Consider the following 17,163-nt stretch of genomic DNA (forward strand, 5'->3'; position numbering starts at 1 on the left):
CATGTGCATAATATTTTCTTCTTCATTAACGTATTGAACACTCCTTTTATATACCTAAAAATGGGTATACTGAATTAGCATGAGATGTACATGTAGATAGCTCTGTGCTTCCCTAGAGTTGGTAGAGGCATTACATATTCCTAAAACAGAACCCAGTTTGTAATTATTTCTGTTGTCTTTTTCTACATTTATTTTTTCCCATATTTGCATATCTTTTCTTTAGTGATCTAATCATAGAATCTCAGGGTTGGAAGGGACCTCAGGAGGTCATCTAGCAGGACCAAACCCAACTAAATCATCCCAGCCAGGGCTTTGTCAAACCTGACCTTAAAAACCTCTAAGGAAGGAGATTCCACCACCTCCCTAGGTAACCCATTCCAGTTCTTCACCACCCTGCTAGTGAAAAAGTTTTTTCTAATGTCCAACCTAAACCTCCCCCTCTGCAACTTGAGACCATTACTCCTTGTTCTGTCATCTTCTACCACTGAGAACAGTCTAGATCATCCTCTTTGGAACCCCCTTTCAGGTAGTTGAAAGCAGCTATCAAATCCCACCTCATTCTTCTCTTCTGCAGGCTAAACAATCTCAGTTCCCTCAGCCTCTCCTCATAAGTCATGTGCTCCAGCCCCCTAATCATTTTTGTTGCCCTCCGCTGGACTCTCTCCAATTTATCCACATCCTTCTTGTAGTGTGGGGCCCAAAACTGGACACACTACTCCAAATGAGGCCTCACCAGTGTTGAATAGAGGGAAATGATCACGTCCCTCGATCTGCTGGAAATGTCCCTACTTATACAACCCAAAATGCCATTAGCCTTCTTGGCAACAAGGGCACACTGTTGACTCATATTCAGCTTTTCGTCCACCGTAACCCCTAGGTCCTTTTCTGCAGAACTGCTGCCCAGCCATTCGTCCCTAGTCTGTAGCAGTGCATGGGATTCTTCCGTCCTAAGTGCAGGACTCTGTACTTGTCCTTGTTGAACCTCATCATATTTCTTTTGGCCTAATCCTCTAATTTGTCTAGATCCCTCTGTATCCTATCCCTACCCTCCAGCGTATCAACCACTCCTCCCAGTTTAGTGTCATCTGCAAACTTGCTAAGGATGCAGTCCACACCATCCTCCAGATCGTTAATGAAGATATTGAACAAAACCGACCCTTGGGGCACTCCACTTGATACCGGCTGCCAACTAGACATGGAACCATTGATCACTACCCGTTGAGCTCGACCATCTAGCCAGTTTTCTATCCACCTTACCGTCCATTCATCCAGCCCATACTTCTTTAACTTGCTGGCAAGAATACTGTGGGAGACTGTATCAAAAGCTTTGCTAAAGTCCAGAAATAGCACATCCACTGCTTTCCCCTCATCCACAGAGCCGGTTATCTCATCATAGAAGGCAATTAGGTTAGTTAGGCATGACTTGCCCTTGGTGAATCCATGCTGACTGTTCCTGCTGACTGTTCTTGGAGGGAACATCGATAGTGTGTAAAAAAGAACCTGTCAAATACTAGCCTGTGGCCTTCTATTTCAACATGGTTTTGACTGACTATATGCTGGAGCTTGTATTACAAACATTCACACAGGGGTTTCCCTTTTTGACTATAGGAACTAAATAAGTCTTAATGCTTTCTGAACATTAGAGTCAGCATTCAGCAACCATGAGGTGTTTGCTTAACAGTGTATAGGTCACAGGAGCTGATTGGTTTCACAATGTAGGGTGGAATAATTGCCATAACCTAGTCTCTGCTGATGCATCTTATATAGCCACTTCTGCTACCTGCAGAACTCCTGCTTCCACATTTTCTGCTGTTGGTACCACTACGTGCTCTGAATTAGCACATGATTTCCAGCTAATGAAAATCACTCTTGGTGTCTGAAAGATGGAACTACTAGGGTTGAGAGTCACTAAATACTATTGTTATCCTGTGACTCTGGAGCCTAAAAGAAGGCTCCTAAATGCAGCCATGGTTTTGAGAAAAATCCACATTCTGTCACTGGGAACTCTCCCCTATTAGTGTGGCTCACCTTCGGATAGTTTGGTTACAAACAGAATACTGTGGAACATTGCTACATTTTTCCCACATTTGAGAAATGAATGTTAGACATTTAGATGTCTGCTCTGATTACCAACCTGCCATAATTGGGAGGGATAGCTCAGTGGTTTGAGCATTGGCCTGCTAAACCCAGGGTTGAGAGTTCAATCCTTGAGGAGGCCACTTAGGGATCTGGGGCAAAAATTGGTCCTGCTAGTGAAGGCAGGTGGCTGGACTCGATGACCTTTCAAGGTCCCTTCCATTCTAGGAGATTGGTATATCTCCAATTATTACTTATTCATTACTCAATGTTTTAGAAAGCAATTTTACCAATTTTTACCATGTCTTCATATTTGTTCTCTTTTTTCTAGAATATCATTTAAGATTTAGGATGCTACGGGGACTTGGGTCACTAATGATTGGCTTTTAAATACTGACAACAAATATACTTCATAGATTCAGAATTTAAGGCCATAAGGGACTATTATGTCATCTAGTCTGACCTCCTATATCACAGGTCACCAAGACCATCGAATACCCACTCACTGCATCCATCAACCAAAATTTGACCAAAGTATTTTAGCCTATACGAAATCAGATTCTGTGCCACAGGCACAGAATAGGAAGATCCAAGGTGCACCAGTGCCTGAGGCTCCCATAGTGACAGAGAAACAATTTAGTGAGATATACCCAGATAATCCTGGAAAATGATCCACGACCCGCATGCTGCAGAGGAAGGTGAAAACTCTACAAGATCACTGCCAATTTGATCTCGGGGGGAATTCCTTTTTGACCCCACACGTGGTGATCAGTTAGACCATGAGCATGAGATCAAAAACCAGCCAGCCACATACCTGAGAGTGAGATTGTACTTGACCCTCTCCTTCCAAAGTCCCTTCTTCAGCCATGACCATCCTTGATGCTTCAGACGAAGGAGTTCCACCCCTCCCAGGAATATGTTGGGGAAGGGGAAAAAACCTCTTCATGATCCATGCAGGTTATATTGATATTTTGGCAGCTTTTGCAGCAATCCTTCAGTCCTGCTTGACTGCATAACACTGTTGGACTAAAAGTAATGCATTTTTAGAAGTACTTTCCCTTTATTGTTTGTCTTTTGTATTTCACTTAATTTGGACAGTAGAATATTGACTACATACTGACTTTTGATTCTAGTCTGTTTCTGGGTAGTTTCTAGTTTTCACGTTGTAGTACAGTGCTGCAGAGTTTGAGAAATGTTTAAGTCCCGAACTACAGTAGAACCTCAAAGATATGAACACCAGAGTTATGGACTGACCGGTCAACTGGACGCCATGGGGAACTGGAAATAAGCTATCAGGCAGCATCAGAGACAAAAACAAACACAAGAAAGTACTGTACTGTGTCTGTATTACATCTTAAAAGTAGGCACAGCTGGACTGCCTGTCCTCACCCCCTACTCGCCATGGCTCAGGGCAGTCACAGGTAGGAGGTGATGAATGTTGTGTCCCCCTCTGCTGGGAGGGGGACAAGCTTGCAAGCTCAGAGCCCGGGAAAGAAACTTCCCAGGTGCTACTGGGACCTGGCCTGGAGTGTAAGCTGCTGGAGCTGGAGCCCAATCTCCTGCCTGCACGCTGCGCTCTGGAGGAGCAGCTCAGTGTTAAAGGGTCACAGCCTGCACCATGCGCCCACTGACATTGTGGTGCCCCAGGGTGCCTCACTCATCATCCTGGCAGTCAGGGGGTAGAACCAGCTGCCTATCCTTACCCCCCACTCACTGGGCAGCCTCTGCAGAGCTGAGAGCCCCCGCTCCGAGCAGTCCGCCCTGAGAAGCATCCCATAATGCCTTCTTCAGAGTTACAAACATTTCAGAGTTACGAACAACCTCCATTCTCGAGGTGTCCATAACTGTGAGGTTTTACTGTACTTAACATTACTCTTTTTAAAGACTGCATTGAAATCCCAGTCTGTCGTGTTCCTGTTGTTTAAGGCTTACGTGAGTGATATTACCATGGCAATTTTTATAAACGGAAATGTATTTAGATCATAAAATCCAATCATAACTGGAGTTCCAGGTGGTTCATCTTTAGAACCTATCTTGTTTTCAATTTGTTTAGCTCCATTGGCTATTATTTCCAAATATGGATTGAAGTGTCACAATTATGCTAATGATAGTGGTTTTGTTGCTCTGTTAATAAAGAAGTGCTGAGGGGATTCTATTGTTTAAATGCTGTTTGAATATCTGGGAATGGATGTCCGTACATTTCTTGTGTTTGAACTTCAGCAAATCTTAGGTGCTAACTATTGAGCCTCAGGCTATTAAGTGTGCCAGATTTTTACTTTGATATTGGGTCCAGAAATTATTTCACCAAAACATGTGACTCATTACCTTGGGGTTTTTAAGGTTTCTGCATAATTGTTCAATGGTGGCCTATGTGTTTAGGGCTGCATTTTGCTATTTGAGAAAGTTGTTACATAGTTGTTCTTGCCAGGGGAGTTTACTGATGCAGTTACGAGCCATATTATTTTCAAAATTAGGTTTATTGTAGTTCTGTCATGATAGGCTATATTAAAACTTAGTTTGATTGGTCACTATAACTTAAAATGTTTCAGGTACTGTATAAAAAAAATCATATTACTGCTACATTAGAATCTAGCCAATTCACACTAATGACTGGGAGACAGATAACAGATGACTGAATTTTGCCAGCTAACAAAGAATAGTAAAAAGCAAATAATTACAAAATGCACGGTATTCATTTATTTAAAAGATATAATTTAGTTCAATTATTGATAATACTTCAGTGTATTCTAGTAAATACACCACTGTCCTCCCATCTCTCTCAACTTCACCTTTTTCCCACCAACAACTCTATTTTGTACCTTTTCCCTGCCAACTCACTTGTTACACTATATATACGTAACCCTAGAACTGATGAATGCATTGACCTCATTGGGGCTCCACCAGTGGCCATCATTGGGGTCTACCCTCATCCCCTAAATGTTAACAAACTCAAGAGGGAATCAAAGGGGAAGTTATATTTCAAAGGTGAGGAAGCCCTCATCGAGACTGGTCTACCCTCCAAGCTCCTTAATATTAAACTACTGAGAATAGTAAAGACCAAAGGTGATGGAGACAGGAACTATTTTTTTTTTTTTTTGGTGCAGGGCCTCAATTTTACTCAACATTTAGCTATCTTCTAAAAGCTCTGTTGCCTACCCCTTAATATTGACTGTTTCATTAATACGTTTTAGCTCTAGAACTCACGTAGCCAGTAAATAATAGATCTTGTTCATCATGAGTGTATTTTTAAGGCTTTTGAATAAACTTTTCATGTTGATCTCGCTTTTGTTTTTTCTACTGATTTGTTTTTTAGGATTGAGTATTTTACATTGTGGTGATCCAGTGATACCAATAGTCCTGAATTCTATAAAGCATGTAAGCATATGCCTGAATTTAAGCACATAAGTAGTCCCCACTGATGTCAGTGTTTCTTAGATCAGTCAGACTACTCGTGCTTAAGGGTAAGTATGTGCTTAAGTGCTGGATCATAGCCTATACAAGTGCAAATGCTGGATCATAGCCTATACTGATAAAATTTGATTTATATGGACCGTACTTTTCTCAAAATATGACTTTTCAATCTGTTATCTTTAGCAGTCTTATACTGAAGTATGTAAATCTCAACATTTCAATTGCACCACATTGCAGGGTTGTTGTTTTTTTTTGCAAACTTACTAAAGCATGTACGTGTGTGCGTGTATAAAATTATCTCAAAACTGTATTGTAATAAAATCCAGTACCAATGGCATGTCAAGGTGCTGTGAAGTGTTTGTAGAACGCAGTGTAAAGTTTACCATCTAGCTCATAAACTGTCACTCAAAGTCTTGAGGGGGTACCTTACACTAGGAGTAATCCAGACAAGTCAATAGAACAACTTATAAAGTTGAAGACGTCTCAGTGTGAGTAAAACTACCACACTCTGGCCTTTATGGAAGCATTTTAGTTGGAATTTGTGATACCTTATTTAATTCACCTGTATTCTGTTTACAGTCATATTAAAAAAAAACATTCTAACTACATCAGGAGGGTAGCTACTAACAGTGCTTTTGCTTTTAATAATACTCAGAACTTACTGTATATAACACTTTACAAACATTGCCATAGTTAAGCATTTTTGTCTTCCTAAACCTGGAATCCCAATCTGCCATGCAATCACCATCTCTTTTTTTCAAATTCCTCTTTAAAACATACTTCTTGATGATGATAACTGTTAGTAGAGAAACAACTACAATAAAACCATAGAAGGAATAAGACGTATGACTTGCTTCGCTACTTCATCACACTGATTTATTTATTTATTTATTTATTTATTTATTTATTTATTTTGGCCTCCCTACCCTCAGCTTTGTAAGATGTCTACCTAGATTGTAAGCTCTTCAAGAAAGGGAATTGTCATTTTGTGTGTCTATAAAGAACTGACCATATTAATGCTGTACAAATAATATCAAAAATGAGATCCTAATTTCACTGAAGAGAGGCAGAGAGGGGTTTTGATTTGCCTGAGGCCATAGAGGGATTTGAAGTCAGATCCAGGATTAGAACTCATGTTCCTGGCTCCAAAGCCAGGATTTAGACCATAAGACACCCCTATTCTCCCCTTTTTTATGTTGCTTTCTAATGATACTTTTAAAAGTACATTCATAAAATCCAGTTCTGCAGATTCTTGATACCTGGCATAATGCTTACTACCATAATTAGTCTGTTTGACGTTTTCTTGCAGCTGCAGAAAATGTACATGAAGTCACTAGAAACCCAAAACTGTAGGCTGTTGTGAGATGCAACTTAGACTAATTTTTGTGTGGATGAAAGTTAGATCCTCATGCTTTAAAATCTAGTTTAAGGATTCTAAAGTAGGCTATTGATTTTTAATGTTGTTGAAAACTGTTCACCAATTAGACAATATCTGTTCTGAATCTTTCTGTGAAATATCATATTAACACAATCATATTTCCTTTTTTGAGACCGATATCACTGCTGTCTTTATAGGGAAAGGTGTGTTTCACATGTATATGTAGATTACTCTTTAATACTTCTTGAATCTGCTTTCAGTGCATACTGAGATTTTTCAACGTAGTGGTTACAAAAATTTTGCTAATGCGCAATTTCATACTGCGAGTTATATGCGTAATATTGTGTCCAGTGGGATTCTGTATTGCAAAATTTGCATAGTTATCGTTCTAGTGACATCGTATCTCACATGAAGAACCCAGGGACCTGATACAATATCAGTAAAACTGTCTCCTAGGTATGATTCAAACAGTTTTATTAGCAACATATGGGGTATGAAGGAGCCACAGAGGGTAGTTTTGAGTGTAAGGGTGCTGGACTGTCTTTTTCAGCATGTAAGTATATCAGTTCTCTTCTCTGGCATTATTTGTAGCTGCTCTGGGGTTGCTGAAAAATAACTACTAATATGGTGACACAAAGGATCAGAATAAATTATAATTGTTGACTTTGCAAGAAATTCGTTGGCAAAAAGGCTTACTTTCCCAAGCTCAGTTGTCAGTTCTGCTTTTAGCTTTGTATCTAAGACATATACACAAAATAATGTTTTCATGGAAGTCTTAGGTTTTACTGGCATTCTGACTCTCTTGCATAATAGATATTCAAAAAAGTAAGTCAGAGATTTCAATTGGCAATATGGTTATTTTTCTTTTTTTATCTCTGCTCTTTGCTAGCCATTTAAGGCCAGGAACATGCTATTTGTGTAATTGGTAACTAGTTATCGAATGTTTTTATTGCTGGAGTAGAACGCATTTCTCCGTATCAAAAATGAGTTATCTTCAAATAATCAGTTCATCATTTTAAAACAGTTGTTTTGACATTAAATCCTAGCAACAATACAAACTGAGGATTTTATTAGTAATATTTTTAATAATAATTTATTATTAAATGTTAATACCTCATGGTATAGTGAAAAATGGCAGAAGTTAAGGTGTTTAATGTTTTTGCTATCCACTAATTGAAGCACCAGCACAATATATTCGTTTAAGAGGAGTAATATGTTGACTCCTGCCTTAGTAATGTTTTAAAATATTTGTGTATTTAAGCACTGTGGGTCAGATTATGTCTCTATGCAGAAAAACCTACATAGGGGCTAGGAAATTCCCTGAGATTCTGCTCACAGAATTCCCTCTGCATTCTCCCTTTGTGGCATTTGGTTTCATTGCAGAATAAATGGGAGGGGGGGGCAGCTCACAAACCCTCCTGCATCCCCAAGAGATCTGTGGAGGACTATGACAGTCTGCAGGGTACAATCTAGACTGATGGACAGCTGTGTCCCCACAATTCTCCAACAAGGGATGCCTTTTACACTGCTTCACTGTGAGAGCAACCACTTCTGATCTGCTCAGACATTGCCTCCAGCATGTAAATCACTCCCAGCTATACTGTATGAATGTTGTAGCCAGCCACCCATGAATTACAGTGTGGGAAACACTAGCAAACTCCCAATCCCAGACTTCCCGCCCCTCCCCCCCCAATGTGTCTTGTACTGCCCAGCACCTTCCTGGAGAATACAAGCTCATATAAAGTCCGTCATTTCGTTAATAGAAAATGATATGCACAAACCTTGTTATCTCAAATGGAGTTTCCCAAACACTTCAATCCAAACACACACTGGTTTAGATAAAACAATAAAATAAGTTTATTAACTAAAGAAATACAGATTTTAAGTGATTACAAGTAAGGAGGCAGAAAAGTCAGAATAGGTTACAAAGAAATTAAAGAAAAATGCAAACTAATAGCTAGCTTAACAAACTAAGTGACTTCAAAGAAAAAGTTTCTCTCACCACATGCTCTTGCCTCAATTTGTGTTAATTTCCTCATCATTCAGGTGGTGTTGATGCCATGAGAAGAACTGAATGGGGAGAGAGATTTTGGGGTCTCTGCTGTCCTTTCTTATAGTTCTCTTTTTCTTTGAAAATAATCTCAGCCGAGGTTCAGAAGATAGCCCATCTGTGGAGATGGGAACCTCCAGCTGTTCATTGCTAAGATGTAAATTTCTTGCTCACACCCTTTTCCCTGCCAAAGAATGGCTTCTTAACCAGGCTATAGTCCATTTAATTTCATTGACACCTGGCTGAGGTGTCAGTTCGCCTTCTGTCCCTGAGGAATTGGTTAGTGGCTGTTTTCCCCATATTTAGAATATGTTTTAGTATCGTCGTACAATAGAATCTTATAACTTTACATACAATGTTGCCACACACATTTTACCATGACAATAATGATCAGCAAATTATGAGTTTTCAAATGATACCTCACAATGCATACTTTGTACAAAATCCATTATAGTTTTGTAAAAAGGGTGAGCATAGGGATACCGACTGTCACAGTGACATAAGGCTACCCATGCAGAGGCACTGAATCTGAGACACCTGTCTCCTCCTTACTGGTTATTAGAGAAACACCCTCAGTTTCTGCTTTGGGAGTTCATTTTAAGAGTGTCCCCCAGCATTGAGGGATTTCCTCAGCAAAGTCCACACAGTTTTTGGTTGTTTTAACTTTCCTCTAGTGTTTCTACTAGATGCCAGGAGCAGGTTGTGCATCCTCCCCAATCAGTACTCCAGTCTCAATCTCAGCTTGCCCATGTGAAGATTCCCAGATGCACAGTCATTACGTTGCCACTGAGTTAAGTAAATAAAGACACAACATCTGTTTTTAATTGGAAAATGAACAGATCCCAACTTTTAGTCACATAAATATCATAACCTCTGTGTTACCCAGCATGTATGGTCCCAAGGCTACCACTCAGTATAGTAAAGCTGTGCATCTTCAAAATGTATTTATTTAAAAAATAAACAAAACTTACACTTATTGTGGCCTTACAATAACAAAAAATGTACAGTTTTGATGTAATTGCACTTACATTCTTTGTATTTTTCTACATTTTGCTTTTCTTTTTCTGTTTAAGCAGACTGCAGGATTTTTGTAAATTTCATTTTACTGCCTGCCCACAAGACAAGCAGGTGAGAGGAGCTTGGGGAAAAGGCAATACATATATGCACTTGCAATACACAACACAGTTGATATTTCATACTTTTGGTCTACCAACCTTGCACATCCCTTTAACTTTTATAACATAAACATTTTATATGTTTGTAAAGTTTTATATAATTAAATTAAAAAAACCTATTAAGACTAAAACTGAATATCAGAGACAAAAAAATCACAATAGCAGGGAGAATTACACTGAGAACTTGTACACCACCTTTCACTTCTTAGTTTCTACAGGTTGCACTGCTTTTTAGCCTCTCTTTTTAAACTTTGAATGATTTTATAATCTGGGTAGCTAATTTACAGAGAGGTTATTGCTATTGTAGTTCAAATTGTGGCTTAAGATATATCCTCAAGTTTATTTTTTCTGAAAGAATATATCCCCCTGAGGCATAATAATGTTGATAATACTTTCTACTTAGGGCTGGTCTACACCAGAAAATTAGATCGAACCAGCTACTTGTATTGCTCAGGGGTCTGAAGATTCCACAACCCTTAGGTTAGTTTAACTACATCACTAAGTCCTGGTGTAGACAGTGCTAGGTTGATGGAAGCATTCTTGAACTGGCCAGAGATAGACAACCCCCAGGATCAAGAGGAGAGGTGAAGTCCTACTCCCCCTGGGACACACATGGAGATTGTGCCTATGTGGCATCCATTGGTTTGACTATGGATGGGATGGAAGACTTGATTGCCTCACTCATTTGCTGTGTATGGAGCCATAGGGGTATACAGCAGTTATTCTCCAATGCCTGTTGCCTTGTGCTCCCTACCCTGTGATGAAGGTATGGTTTGAACGTCATTTCCAGGATGTTGTGGTCTTACTAAATCACCACATTTGGGTATCAGGAAGATTTTTTTTTTTTTTTACCTTGGCACAAGATTGGCAAGGTGTCCAATAAGTTTTCTCACCTTTCTAGCAGCACCCTGAGCTTCAGTTTTAGGTTAATAAGGAGTAAGGACAGGAATTAAAAGTTGCAAGATTGTAAGTGAGGTTTGTAATTTGCAGCCAGAATCCAGTGTGGATATCCTAGAGATAAGCATGAATGATGAACCCAAGAGATGACTGGTAGACCTAATGGCCCAGGCGTGCTGGAACAATTTGTATAATAGGGGTGCTGAGAGCCATTGAACCAAACTGTAAACCCTGTATGTGATGGAAAACACTTAAAGCCAGGGGGTGCAGCAGCATCCCTAGTTCCAGCACTTATTTAATGGCCTATAGGAAGGAGGGGAAACCTCAAGTTTTTGAAGACTGAGATGGTCTTCATGTATACCCTCATTCCCCCCCTGTTGAGACAGAATCAGAGAACCCAGAGGCAGGCTGAATCCTAGTGGCTAGGCTGAATGGGGCCAATCCTGAATATTGGTTATTTGGCTTGGAGGCCATTCTGGACCCAAGTAAATACTTGGTATTTTTTGGTGGGGAGAAATTAACCTCCCTCCCTTAAAGTTTAATAAAACTGTGGCTTTCTGCTTTAAATTCTGTCCCTATGTCAGTGTTTCTTTCTGCATATCCTGATCAAGATGAAGTGTTCAGATTTTGTGAATTTTATTTGCATATATTTGCAATGTATGTAACCCAAATTTCTCACAGTATTTTGATGAAAGCTTAGGAATTATTATCCCCAAAGCAGTGGACTTTCTCAGGGAGCTAAAAAACTACTTCACTGGTAATATTTGTACAACAGCTAGGGTTATCTCTTTGATTCCAAGAAAAGCTTAGATCTCAACATTTAACGGCTTCTGTAGATCTCACACATAATTTGTACATATAGCATATTTATAAATGCTGTGCAGCTTATTTTGACATACTTTCTGTTAATTTTGACACCCTAATTGACCTGCAGCGTTTGACTCAGCCCATCAAGACTATATTGACATTGTATATATAAAATCTTGTAAATAAAATAGCTTAAGAGATTTTAGGAAGTACATGAAATGGAAAAAGGAATGTTAACTGAGACATTTATGTAGTATGTTATGAAATTATCAAGACCTTAAAAGTCAATATTAGAAATAGACCAGCACAGCTAATATTTGTTATATTAACTTCTTTATAGATTGAATAATTTTCTGCTGATATATTTTAAATCTAATTTTGTGGAATAGTTTAGCTGTTTTAAAACACACCTTCCTCAGAAATAGGACAAAAATAATAATCCTCCAACACTTAATCTTCCATGCCATGTCATGTAAATATACAAAATGCACACACATCTTGTGGTTCTAAGGAAAAAAATGGTGTTTTTGATAATTTAAAATTTTGCCTTGATGTGATTAATCAAGGACATTATGCCATGCCATAACTAATGTAGGAAAATCTGTCTGATCTCATTCTTCTCAGTGACAATGTGTCATAATGTGAGATAGCAAGGCCAAATATGAAAAAAGGAAATTGTTAATACACAGTGTTTTTAAAGTCCAGTTGGTGAATGTGCTATTTTCTTTTTTAGGGTTCAGTGTTTCATACTTTTTGATAATTAATTACATGCCTAAGAAAATATCCACAGAGTGTGGTGTCTGCAGATTTATAGGTAGTGTTTTGTTTATCATCAACCATGGATAGGTTTAAGATGGTTTTGGCACATAGATGTATTGCAAACTCTGCAGATGATGTAAGCAGTAGCAGAAGGAACTATATTAAAATAATTTGATAAAACCAAGACAGGCACACTCAAATAATGTAAATAGTCAAGTGGTTAAATGTATTTATTTAGTTCATAATTAATATTTTAAATAATTCATATGCCAACTAAATTTTCACTTCTGCTATCTTGTCAATAAGATGTGAGGTTTACTATATTTTAAAAAACCCAAACCTTATGGAATCATCAAAATATACACATGCCTTACTGAGTTAACTGTATTGTTGTTACTGTTCCCTTGTCCTTGTCTCCCTTTCCTCTCCACTTTTTGATCTGTTTCTTTCCCTCATTTCTTGTGTCCTGTTAAAATTGTAAGTTCTTTGGGGCAAGGACAAAGTACAAAAACCTTAGGGTGCTTTGGTAGCCCCAAATATCCTTAAAACAGAGTCTAAATGGCCAGCTGCAATTTTCACTGACATAGGAGAATCTGTAGGTGGCATAGAGCTGATGGTGATCAGTTCTGTTCCATTCTTTTCACAGGCCCTGCCAAGGGAGGTGCTTGACGTGAGTATATTAAAAAAATTAAAAACCGATTGAATATATTTACAGTGTTGATGAAACATAAAATATTACATGCAATACACTGTTTATCATAACTGTTTAACCCTTCTTATAGAGATATGAATAATACTGAAAGTCAATGTGATTTAGGCTTCCAAGTCCCTAAATCACTTTTGAAAATTGGTTGTAGGCTCCTAGGCACTTAGGTAACATTTTCAAAAGTGACTATCATGTTTAGTTTCATACAGTGCAAACCACAATTAAATGATTTGCTATGAAATATTACCATCTGGAGCACAATAATTAATATACTAGTGCAGTGCTTCTCAAAGTTGGGCCGCCGCTTGTTCAGGGAAAGCCCCTGGCGGTCTGGGCCGGTTTGTTTATCTGCCGCGTCCGCGGGTTCAGCCGATCGTGGCTCCCGTTGGCCATGGTTCAATGTCTCAGGCCAACGGGCCGCGGGAAGTGGTGCGGGCTGAGGAATGTGCTAGCCACCCTTCTCGCAGCCCCCATTGGCCTGGAGTGGCGAACCGTGGCCAGTAGGAGCCACGATTGGCCGAACCTGCGGATGCGGCAGGTAAACAAACCGGCCCAGACCGTTCAGGGCTTTCCCTGAACAAGCAGCGGCCCGACTTTGAGAAGCACTGTACTAGTGATAGACATGGCTAGTTTATATGAACAGAGACAGGACTAGCTTTGGGTTCTGTGGGCCTGATTCATCTCCTTCCTTGCCAATGACTAGCTTCCTCTTCCTTGTGTATTTTTAAAACACATATCCTGGTAGGTAAACCTACTTATCTGCAACCCTGATAATGTTGTGAACGTTCCCTCATCATGTAGTTGTGAGGCTCAGTTAAATTATAAGATCAAATTTCCTATTTTTCATGATATCTCTTTGACATGTTGTGCTTTATTATTGGAGGAATGCATTCCGTTAGGCAACTGTATAACTTCATAATATCTCATACAAAGCACTGATACCTGTCATTTGGTAAATAAGTACATAATTATTTGTTGTAGAGTTTCTCTAAAAGACAAGAGAAGTTATGCTTTCTTTTCATGTTGAATTTCTGCCTATCGTGTCTTTACATTTACTGGTTCATGCTTTCCAGCATATCAAATGTTCCATGGTAAATGCTGACTGAGATTGGTTTCTCAAGTGTATAAAGCATAGTGTGTTTTAGTTGATAATCAATAATTCAGTAAAATACTGTGCTGATTTTGCATTCAATCCTGAAGTGCAGAGTCACAAAGCTGCAGATGGTTACCACACACAGATCATTATTGTAATGTCCTTTTTGAGATAGGCCCAAGGCAATGAGAGATGGGCAGAATTTTAAAATGTCGACCAATTCATGACCTAAACTTCCATGCCTTTCTGTACTACCCAGACTATTATTAACATTTCTTTCTAGAATAAGATTTAAAAGATTTTTTTTTTAATCTTGTGTTCCTTTTCTATGTAAGTGAAAGGCAATGTGATATAGTGCAATCAAGATAGAATTTGAGGAACCGAGGAACTCCATGGGTTCTAATACTGGCTGTGCCATTGGCTCACTGTAAGGGTAAGCCACTTCACCTTCCTGTGCCTGGTACTGGAATCTTTAAATATCCTATCTGTAGTAAAACTAACCTGCCTACTTTACAGGAATGTTGTGTAGATTAATTACAGTTTGTGTAGTGCTTTGAATATACACAACATCATACAGTATCTGATAAATATTATTTTGAGTGTAATTTCTAAAACTTTTGAATTTGTACACGTGAGAGATCTATATATTTAAACCCCTTTGTGAAAAGGGTACACAAGTAAATGCTAAGATCGTATTTTTAAAATGAATTTAATTTGTTTTTAACATTTGCTTAAAATCTAATGAAAACCTTATGTTATGAAGTAGGAGTCTCTTATTTTTTGAATTTTTTTTTTTTTTAAGATCTGGGTTTTTTTCTTTTTTGTTTTTGGTATGATACTGAAAGTATAACTCAAACAGGAAAGTACAAAAGGAAGAAAACGCAAGTCCTGGTCAGCTGGTTTAGCTTTTAAGTTATAGGTGCTTGTTATCTAACAAATGATTAAAATATATTTCTTTTGAAACTTATGGGAAAAGCATATTTTTCATTTGTATATGCTGTCTTTGTGCAAGCAGAGTAAGAGAATGTGTTTGAGTGTCAGAAGTGAGGAGTACAAATAGTTTTGAATCATGTGGTTGCAGTCTCAAGAGTACTTTCGAGAGTGAAACTAGAACACATTTTAGCATTTCCATCTGCATACCTGTAATTTGCATCATCTCTAAAAAGAAGGCATTTACCACGCGCTTGTAAGGCGTATATCGAAAGTGCATGTAGCAAATGTCATGCTGCACTTTGGTTTTGGAAGAGGCTGAGGTGTGGGGGAAGATTTGTTTAATTTTTTCAAAGAGGTGTAACACGGGCTTTCCCCATTTCAGAGTAAAGGCAGATATAAAACAAGTGTTGGTGCTTTATAGACACTTGTGTATGTATTTGTATGTTTATATATAGGCTTATACATTATGTTCTTTTTCAGGTTTTTCTGACAATTTTAATTTGAATAGTATCCACTGGAAATTTAACATGATTCTGGTAAACAGTTAATTATTAATTTTAGGTGATTTCCAGTATGTCAGCTCATTAAATCACTGTTTTGACACACCTTTTTAAGAAATACTTTTCATATTTTTGAGGACAAATGAGATGTAGCTATATCAAATATTTTCCTAGGAAAGAGTTAGAGCTATAGAAGTGTTGGCCAGAATTTCTAATTGGGGTAACAACCCCTCAGAGCCATCAAGCTCATTAGGGCCTGGAGCCAGCAAAGCTTTTATGCACGTGTAAATTTAAGAATGTGAATTTTCCCATTGATTTCAGCAGGACTACTCGTGCTTACAGTTATACATGTGTTTAAGTGCTTTTCTGGATCAGGGTCTGTGCTGGCAATAGAGTGGCATGGGGGATTGCACAAAGGAATGTTATCCAGATCCGGGAGAGGCTAATTTGGTTTTTTTATTTATGAATAGGCAGGTGAAGGTGAAAAGCCTGCACCTTAGAACAGTATATTTAATCTCTCACAAGAGTGGTCCAGATCTTAATGAGCTTGTGAGGATTCCCTAGATTGTTTCCCAGCCACCATCTTCCTGTCAGTGACACCAGACAGCCCACCAGAGTCATTTATTTAATCAGCTAGAGAGGTCAAAGAGGTGAAGTAGACTTTCCCCTAAAAACATGCAGTCTCAGCAGAGCTCTTATCCCCTGTTAGCCTGTGGAGTGAGAGCGCAGAAATTGAACCAGAATCTGCAGCATGGGGGTTTAAAGCACTATAACTGGTTCACTAGGCAATGCTGTTCATCTTGTGTTAGGGTGGAATTTTGCATCTGGAAGGAGGAGGCCTAAAGAGGAAAGGAATTTTGAAATTGTGAATTTAAAGAACCTCCTTCTACAAGACCATTTGAACCATATCTGGATTGAAAGAAGCTGAAGGCTTCTTAAACTCATGATGTGAAAAAGCTGTTTAATGGTGTGAAGGTTATCAACATTATTTTGCATTTTTATGGTTTAATTTGTATTTTTGTTTTTCAGGAATGCAGCAATATTAAACAGAGTTAATGAAAAGCTAACTGTATAATCTAAAGTGGCAAGATCCCAGAGCAAATTCTCATTCGTTGGTGTTTGGCTTTTTTTATAGTACACTTGTTTATTGGCAACTGGAATATATATATTCTTTGTGAAACTGTCGTAAAAATGAAGCTATCATTGTAAAACTGACAGTTTTGACAATAAGAACTGCCCTTCAATATTTGAAGCCTGCTTGGCTCCCCATAGAAATTGAAACTGTAAACGTCTTATGGAGGCAGATGAATTGCTAGGATCCCAACATAAATTTTAAGAAAAATAACTTCTTTTTGATATAGCTGCATGAGTGTCTCTG

At 38.5% G+C, this 17,163-nt stretch overlaps 1 protein-coding gene across 29 annotated transcripts in view; it reads left to right on the forward strand.

Annotated features, from left to right (window-relative positions):
* Positions 1–17,163, forward strand: part of GTDC1 (glycosyltransferase like domain containing 1) — a 266,987-nt gene that overhangs the window by 15,912 nt on the left and 233,912 nt on the right. For 18 of the 29 annotated variants that reach the window (XR_005586243.1, XM_039495011.1, XM_039495008.1 and 15 more), the window contains 2 exons: positions 13,200–13,223; positions 14,688–14,785. The exons of 5 other annotated variants lie outside the window; for them this stretch is intronic. The gene's annotated coding sequence lies outside the window, so the exon portion shown is untranslated. Of the gene's footprint in view, positions 1–10,027; positions 10,044–13,199; positions 13,224–14,687; positions 14,786–17,163 lie in introns of those variants that run through there. 6 more of the 29 variants (XM_039495017.1, XM_039495023.1, XM_039495026.1 and 3 more) reach the window with 4 other exon arrangements.

This window comes from Mauremys reevesii, linkage group 11 (genome assembly GCF_016161935.1).
Source record: "Mauremys reevesii isolate NIE-2019 linkage group 11, ASM1616193v1, whole genome shotgun sequence".
Lineage (NCBI taxonomy): Eukaryota > Metazoa > Chordata > Testudines > Geoemydidae > Mauremys > Mauremys reevesii.